This window comes from Aegilops tauschii, chromosome 3 (assembly GCF_002575655.3).
Source record: "Aegilops tauschii subsp. strangulata cultivar AL8/78 chromosome 3, Aet v6.0, whole genome shotgun sequence".
In the NCBI taxonomy this organism is placed as follows: Eukaryota; Viridiplantae; Streptophyta; class Magnoliopsida; order Poales; family Poaceae; genus Aegilops; species Aegilops tauschii.
Window position 1 is genome coordinate 595,568,886 of NC_053037.3, and position 9,317 is coordinate 595,578,202.

The 9,317-nt window shown below is 45.8% G+C and overlaps 1 long non-coding RNA gene across 1 annotated transcript; it reads right to left on the reverse strand.

Moving 5' to 3' along the window:
- Positions 1–331: 331 nt before the first annotated feature.
- LOC141042538 (uncharacterized) lies at positions 332–8,972 on the reverse strand. The gene is made up of 2 exons (XR_012205707.1): positions 8,359–8,972; positions 332–2,155 (listed from the first exon to the last, which is right to left on the reverse strand). It is a non-coding gene; the product is annotated as an uncharacterized lncRNA (long non-coding RNA).
- Positions 8,973–9,317: the final 345 nt, after the last annotated feature.

Below are 9,317 nucleotides of genomic sequence, written 5' to 3' on the forward strand. Positions count from 1 at the left end.
GAATTAGTGAGACTCGACGGGACGCACACACGGCTGTTGTATTAATTTGTTCCTCATAAAATTTTGACTAGCTTTATGCTCAACATTGTGTTGTATGCATGATGATAATTTCATTTTTTTAGGAAATGATGATAAATTTATCATTGATCATTAGCTAGCACTGATGAGAGAGAGAGAGAGAGAGAGAGACCGGAGCAGAGAAGCACGCGGTTGCTCTGCAGGGATTTCCTCTTTGGTAAAAGAAACAAAAAACTCCATAATACTCTTTGGATTGAGCTAGGCTAGTGCTTCCCTCTACATTCTCTGGCAGTGAGAGATTTATCTTGAGCAATTAGAACAAACACATGAATAAATTAGAACATTTCAGCAGCATTGCACATTTGTCGATCTACTCTTTGCAAATCTCACAAAAATAAAGAAGAACAAAAAAGAGCCACAAATACATCACATCAGCTATATACAACAGTCTGTCACAGCTCACAGAAACACATAGTAGTAATATAGGAGGGTCTTTCCAGTAATCCAGCCACTAGGTAGCTAGAAGGGTGCATACATCGATCTGATCTCCACCATGCATCATGCACATCCATCTAACATTAGTGATATACTACTACGATCTGTTCATTCCATCACAGCGGCACACTTATTAACCATAATTAGTGCCACACTAATCAACCACTAGCCAATAGATATTTAGATGGCAAGACTAGAGTACCTGACTCCATAGCATATATAGGTAGCGGTCATGCTCGCTCGGCATGAATCATGGATGGAATCAAGGCTCGACGAGTGCGCGGACGCCGATGCCGAAGAAGACGCAGAGAGGCACGATGAGCAGGCCGTAGTGGGCGATGAACTCGGCACTGTCGGCTTGCACGCGCACAGGGTAGCTGCCGAAGGCGCCGGCGACGAAGGCGTTAATGAAGTGGAAGTAGGTGAGGATGCTGACGGCGTGGGCGAAGGCCGCGAAAAATCCTGGGCGAAGGCCTCCAGGAGACCAGCGCCAAGGCAGCTACCGTGGCCGCTGCTGCCTGGGTGCCGGCGGAGAGAAGCAGCAGCAGCCCGTGGGTGCGCATGGCCACCGCGTTCTCCTCGTCCTCGGTGGTAGCGCAGGCAGCCCCCTGCTGCTTCAGCTGGGGGTGGAGGGTGGTGACGCAGAGGGCGAATGTCGCCGCTGCCAAGCCGAGGACGAGCTGCACACACGCCACCGCACGGATCTGCACCGTCGCCGCACCTGCTCCGGCAACAAGAATAACAACGACGGGTTGACGGCCACCGGCAGCACCACCAGCCTCCATCGCCGGCGCCGCGCACGAGAAGGAAATCAGCTGCTTTGTGGCCTGTGTTTGTGGAGTGGACTGTGGAGAGGAGAATGAGATGGACCTCGATCGGTCTCTGGCACACGCTATTATATGAAGACGGACGTGGACGCAACCAGGCAGAGACGATGCGCGGCAGATATGCATGTGAATGCAGATGGAGACGATGCGCGGTGGATGTGACACTGCAGCTAGCCAGCTAGCGCTTGCACCATTTTGGGTCCGGTGAACCAACGAGCGGTGGGATGGGTTGGATGGAGTTTGCATATTCAATAATGCGAGCTAGTTTTCCACCGTCTCGTATACTCTGTAACTTCTTATTTACTTTTGGGAGAACAAACACATTTTTATTTTTTAAATGAACGAGAGAAAACAGACACAATAATAACTTGGTAAAAGTAAAATAGGGCAGAATATTCCCTTATCTTGGGAAAATTGAAGAAATAATTTATTCTTTTTTTTTTTTGAAAGAAAGGGGTCGCCCCCCGCCCCAACTTTTTATTAAGCCAAGGCAACAACAGAACCAGACTGTTGAACAGCTCTCGGCGACAACCAAAAGTAGCTGCCACAGAACAAACACCAGGGTTTTAAGCTAGCTACATCCCTATTACATCTCTCCATAGAAGTGTCATTTCTTACAGCCACTGAAGGTGATAAGTCACTCATTACATTAGCTAGATCCAAGCAATTCTAAGCAGTTCCCCTCTTCGACGCTCCAAAAGCCTTAAGCACCGAAGAAGTAGAGCACCCTGGGCCTCTGAAGATAGGATTTTCCATTGCCTGATTGTTGCGGCCACCTGACCCAGCACACAACGTATATCTCGCCATCTTTTCCCCTGGAAAACAAAACCATTGCGCAAACGCCATAAGCACCACAAGGTAGCAGATGTAGCAATATTTATAGCTTCACATTGTTTTTTCTTCTTCCAGAAAGAAGTCGATGATATAAAAGAAACAGGAGGGGTAATGTCAAGTGCTTCGGCAACCACAACCCAGATATTAGATGCAACAATGCAATCAAACAAAAGGTGTTGGATAGATTCCGGTTCGGTACAGAAAACACAAGTTTTATCCTCTACATGTCTTCTTTTGGCCAGATTGTCTCTAGTCAGGCTCTTGTTGTTGTACATCAGCCATAAGAAGACATGGATATTTGGAGGGACTTTGATTTTCCAAATAAAATCTATAATCTCAGAAGGTATCCCACCAAAGTTAATCAGTTTATAAAACGATTTAACAAAGTATTGACCATTTGATTCTAGGCCCCAGATAGGGCTGTCTGGTTGATCGGAAAGGGTAGTTTGTTTAACCAAGTCAACCAATAAGTCTCATTTGTGCATCATAGCCTCATCCACACATCTCCTGAAGGTGAGACACAGGTGCACTCCATCCCACACCTGGGACAAAGTAGCATCCTGCTGATGACATATATCAAATAAATCCCAAAAAGCAGTTTTCAGGGAGCATCCCCAGTCCAGTTATCATGCCAAAAGGCAATGTTATCCCCATTCCCAGGATTCCATTTCCAAAAGTTTCTGGCAGTAGCAAAAGCCCAGGAAATGCTTTTCCAAAAAGGAGACCCCGAGGCAGGTTTAGCATGGAAAATATTAGGTTTATCAGTAGCATATTTAAAGCAGAGAAGTTTTTTCCAATCTCCCTCCCTCCCATCATAAAATCATTTACCCCATGAGGCCAGGAGAGCCATATTGAATTCCCTAAGGTTGGGGACACCCAGGCCACCAAATTCCTTCCTTCTAGCCACAAGGCCCCAATTAGCTAGATGGTATTTGTGAACCTCACCCACATTGCCCCAAAAGAAATGAGACATTTGGGAAGTAATCATGTCAATAGCCCACTTTGGGAATTTCACCATAGCCATGAGATATGAGGGAATGCTGGCAATACAAGTAGTCAGTAGAATCAGTTTGCCTCTATAAGACAAAAGCTTGCCCAGCCAACCAGCAATGTTCTTAATAATCCTATCAATGATAGGTTGCAGGTCTTCCCTTCTCAGTTTTTTAAAGTGAAGAGGCACACCAAGATACTTGAAGGGAAAGTCACCAAATTGGCAGCAAAAAATTTGAGCAAACTCTCTAGACATTTGCTCAGAAACATGAATGGTATGCAAATCACTTTTATGAAAGTTGATTTTTAAGCCAGAAAGCTTCTCAAAACAAGTTAGGATCCATTTCAATTTTTTTGCATAATCCACAGACTCCTGGATGAACAGAATGGTATCATCAGCATATTGTAAACTAACTACTCCACCAGGGATGGCATGTGGGAGAAGCCCACCAATCAAACCATTATTAACAGCTTTCACTAGCATTTTTGAAAAGACATCGGCCACCAGGTTAAAAAGTAATGGGGAGTGAGGGTCACCTTGCTTCAGCCCTTTCCCACCTACAAAGTGTGGCCCATTAGTGTCATTAATCCTAACTTGGAACGTCCCATGTTTCAAGGTGCTAAGCACCCAACTGACCCACTTAACCCCAAAGCCTCTAGAAAGAAGCATTTCCTCCAAGAAATCCCAGCTGGCCCTATCATAGGCTTTCTCATAATCCAGTTTAAGTATCAACCCACTAGAATTAGATCTATGAACCTCATTAATCACTTCATGGGCCATAACCACACTTTCCAAGATGAATCTCCCCTTAATAAAAGCAGTCTGGTTATGTGAAATGAGTTTATCACAGATAGGGGAAGCCCTAGTATTCATGGCTTTAGAAAATATTTTCACAGCACAATTGCTAAGACTAATAGGTCTGAAGCTTTTCATCTCTCTGGCCAGGGGGGTCTTAGGAATGAGAGTGATGATAGCATAGTTAAGTTTATAAATATCCAACACCCCATTCTCAAAATCCCTGACCATCCACATAAAGTCATTCTTAATAAGGTCCCAGAAGTTTTGATAGAAAAGAAAAGATAAGCCATCAGGGCCTGGGGCCCCACTGGCATATGAGCTCATAATCGCCTCTTTGATCTCATCCTCAGAAAAGGGTCTCTCCAGGTCTCTCCGAACTTCCTCACTAATCATTTCTGCCTCAGACCAAAAACCATTCCCCAAATGCAAATCAGGTTTAGGTTCATAAGCAAACAAGTTTTTGTAGAAATCAGTAGCTACTTCCAACATGTTTTCAGTGGATGTCACAGGTCCAGAAGGGCCTATCAACTCAGAAAGATGATTCTTCCTATGTCTATGATTTGCTAAAGCTTGGAAATAAGCATTATTACGATCCCCTTCAAGAATTTTCCTGTCTCTAGACTTCTGCCAGAACGCAATCTCCTCTTTTTTCCAAATCTCCTCTAGTTCTAATTTCACAGCTTTCATTCTATCATGATCAGCATCAGACAACTGTTGGGATTCAGATAGAACATCAAGCAGGTCAAACTCCATAAGGAGGGATTTTTTCTTTCTTTTCATCGCAGCCTCAATATTAATGGCCCATCCTTTTGTCTTCTTCCTAAGTAATCTGGTTTTAGACAGCCAGTTATCTACCGAAGAAGTGGATGAGGAAATAGACAACCAAGTTTCATGGACCATCTGGCGAAAACCAGATTGGGACAACCACCACTTCTCAAACCTGAACATCTTAGGACTCAAAGACCGTCGCCCTCCAGTGTCTAATACCAAGGGGGTATGGTCACTCCCCACCCTGGGAAGGGCAGTTAGGGAGGACATTGGGAAGTGGGCATCCCAATCCACAGAGGTAAAAACTCTATCCAACACAGCAAAAACAGGATTACCCTGATTGTTAGACCATGTAAAACCCCTATTGGAGATAGAAATCTCTAAAAGCCCCCACCTATTAATCCAATCATTAAACATGAAAGTGGTATGATGATTAACTAGCCCACTGCTCTTCTCACTCTCATTCCTAACTAGGTTGAAGTCTCCACATATCAAAATAGGATATGATGCAGACTCAACAATATTGTGCAGTTCAGCCACAAAATCCACCTTGAATTCTGGGTAAGCAGAGCCATACACTATCACCAGGTGCCAAGCAAAACCATCTTCTTTGTTTTTAACTCTGGCTGTAACTGAAAATTCATGGTTAACAAAACCAATAGTTTCAAACAAGCTTTTTCTAAGACCCAAAAGGATCCCACCAGTAGTATTAACAGCAGGTAAATAATGCCAATCAAAACTATCACTCCTATCTATAGCTTTGAGGAAACCCTCAGAAATAACCTCTCTTTTAGTTTCTTGAAACCCAATAAAATCAGGGTTAGCTCTAGCAATGGTATCACAAAGGCACTGAACTTTACCAGGTTGACCAAGCCCTCTAATATTCCAAATGAGACCTATCATTTTAAGCAACTTTGAAAGGATGAGACAGGCCACAAGGCCTAGCTTTAGTTAAGACATTCGGAGTTCTCCTCAAGGCATCAGCAGTGCCCACTGGCTTGAGTGAGTAATCATCCAAAGGTGTCCCAACCAAATCATCATGATCTAATTCTAAATTATCTGGAAGGACAATTTCAGGGTTGTTATTGGCAAAAGCCAAACATCTCTCTTTTTCCCCATCAACCAACATGTCAATGGTTTCATGTCTATTAGCATCATCCCCCCCCAATGTAAATATCAATTTTACTCAATAAAATGTCATGATCAGTATTAGTGAATGATTTACCTTTAAATTTTTTTGGAATTTCCAGATTCTGTTTCCTCTTGTAAGCAGAAGCTTACTCCATGATGTTCAAGTTGCCATGCCCCCTAGTAGTAGGTTTCTGAACCAGTATAGGCCCCCACTTGGTCTTCTCAGCTTTTGGTGGATCATGAGCCTGATCAAGGGTTTCCAGCAGAGATCTTTTCAGAGAAATGTTCTGAATGGCCTGTATAGCTTCAAGAGGAAGAGTTTCAAGATCATCATCCTTGGAATCCTCTTCCTCAGACTCAGAAAAGTCAACAGATTTAAGGATACTCTCACAATACTCCATGCTTTCAAGCTTCCCTCCAGAACTAGTGGATCCCTCAACAATCTTCACCAATGGCCTGGATGGAGTGGAATCCATCAAAGCAGAAGGACAGAAATCCTTAAGGTCACTTCTTTTATCAGTCACCAGATGTTCTTCTTTATCAGCATTAACACACTCCAGGATAAAAGTTTCATGATCAGAATCAGAGCAGAACATGTCAGCCTGTGCCCCTTTCTGTTTATTCTTACTCTGACTAGTAATATTAGCCTTATCTAACTCATCAATTGCCCCCTCACTGTCAAGTAAGTCTTCCAAGCCATCCTTCTGAACATTTCCACCCTCATCCTCCTGTCTCTCAGCATCACCCTCTCCTTCAAACTCCTCATCATCCTCAATATCAATAACAGAGTCAACCCCACCAACTTGTTCAAAGCCCTCCACAGTAAAGCCCAGTAAAAACAACTTCTTCTTCTTCTCAATGAGCCTTTCAAATTGGATTTTTGTGGGGTCCTTGCAAGCAATTTTAATCCTAACATTCTCAAAAAAGGTCCTGAACATGCCATTCCAGTCTACATCAGTCAGTACCCCAAACAGGGAAGCAATCTGAGCAAAAACTTTCCATGTGCACCATTTAGGAGGAATTCCTTCAATCAGAACCCAAGCCTCAACAAGCTCTCCAAAAGGTTCGCATGCCCCCTTCCACTCAGTAAGTGTAACAGAGACATCTTGAGGCAAAGAGAATCCAGGCAGTTCGATGAGATCCTCAACTTTCTTCCATGGTGGAAATCTCACCAGGAATGTCTTACTGGACAGCCCCTTGATCTGCCAAGGCCACTGTCTAGTTTTGCAGAAGGTAGCAGTCAAAAGACTTAACAGCAACTCCTTGTCCACATCACCTTTGAGAATATTAACCACAGCACAGTTTTGAAAGTTCAGCCAGTTGGATTCATTAGCAACAGGGACATCCACATGGTAAAAACCAAGACCACTTGCTCCACTGCCAAAAAAGGCAGCAGTTGGTTGAACCCTAGTCCAGACAGCACAGTTATTCACGTTGTGATTTTGCTGACATATGAAGCATGTTTTCGGCTTAATACAATTTCCAACATAATGCCCTGGACCACCGTAGTTGAAACAGATCATGTCCTTGTATCTAGGATCTAAACTTGCTCCATCTCTACCTCTACTGATTGAGAAGACTGCACCTGGGATGAAGCAGCCGTAGAGGCTATGGATCTGGTAGGTTTTGCTGCTGGCATCAGCTCCCTCGAGGTAGTGGCAGATGGCTGCCTCCTCCCTCCTTGCGGGTTGGCTCTCTGGGTAGCAGCCTTTGAGGGGCCGCCCGCTCCAGATCCCGCACCAGCAACCCTCCGGTCAGCCATCACAATCCCTTGCTTCACAACTGCCGCAAACGAAAGAGATACAGGGCCCAAACCCTCCCTCGAAACCTTGATGGTTCTTGGAATTGGATCAAAAGCACGACGCGGCGCAGGATGACAATCAGCGGCCGTGAACGAGTGGGAGGAGATCAAATCCTTCCGGATCCAACAAGTGAACCCAGAAGGAGAGGGATGAACACGAGGGGATGTTTGTGGAGGAGGTAGGCGGCGGCGGGGAGGGGATGGGATAAGCCAGAGTTGGCTAAAGTGCTCTTCTATAGTTTCTAGGTCACCCTGCCCACGTGAACGCGTCCCCTGAGAATACGTTTTCCTACCAGGATCACGAATTTTGAAACTGGGGCCTGTCGCAATCTGAGTAGGAACAGAGGACAACTTTTTACCTGTCACCCTCGTGCTGTTAAGTAGGCTATCAACTAAATTCAAATTGTTCATAGATTTACCGACCGTAGAAACGGCAACAACATTAGTAGATGCAATCAACGCACCAGGGGAACCCCTAATTCTATCCAAATTTGATTTAGTCGCATGTCCAGAGGCCATAGAAATGGCAGCAACATCAGGTGGTTCAACGCGCATGACAAGAGAAATCCTATTTTCATCCGGATCAACTAAGCGAGACGATACACAATCCATCAACACCTTGTACTGGATCCTCCGCGAACGGAGAGCCAACAAACGCGAACGAAATGTATGAGGAAGGCGAAATGCATGCATACCTCCCTCACCAAGCCAGGGAGGGGGATCGATGGCGCGGTGCTGGGACAGGCGAGGCGTCGGATCCCTTACTGGCGACGGCGGGGCAGCTCCACCCCCGGGGGCAGGAATTCCGGTGGAATGCTGGCAATCCCCTCCACCGACGGCGGCCTGATGTTGAGGCGAGAAGGATTTGCCGTCTTGAAGAACGCCCACTTCGCCGCCTGTGCAGGATCTGGCGACTCGGCTTCCTGAATCGCCCAGAAGAGGAGCTCCACATCCATGCAGCCGTCGTCGCTGATGAAGCGCGCGCGCTCGGCGAAGTTCGCATAGCGAAGGATGTCGAGGTGAATGTCCCCCACGCCTCCCGATTGGGGAACCGCTCCCGCACCACCCGTCACATCTCCCGTTGAGCCTCCGGTGAGTTGGGGTCGATCTCGGGAAGGGGAGCCGCCCCCGGAGATGGGAGCGCCCGTGGCTCCGCCACCCGAGTCGTCGACATAAGCCGTCGGATCCGCAGCCCACGACGGCGCGCCCCTGCTATGAGAGCTGGTAGGTGGAAGCTGGGGGTGGGGAGAGCTCGAATTGATGCGAGGTAGGTGAGGAGGGCGAGTAGATTGGGGATTTATTCTCGCTTCGTTCTCGTGGCCGAGGAAGGGGAAGGGGGAGGGTGGGAGCGACACGCCATGTCTGGTCATATATAATTTGTTTCCATCGTCTTGTCATATGATCTATAAACTGCATGCTTTCTTTCTTCAACCCCTTTGCCAAGAACAAAAAGCCTGGTGATGGTCATGAGATGGAATACGGCAAATGGGTGGTACATCCCACTACCCACGTAATTGGTATCATTATTAATAATACTATCATTTTATGACGACAGCTGAAATCCTATTCTTGCTTACTGTCTTTGCAAAAGCTTCAAGTTTTGTTTGATAGAAAAAGTGTGGTTTCCCCTGGTGTATGGCAAGATGAAAAGGTT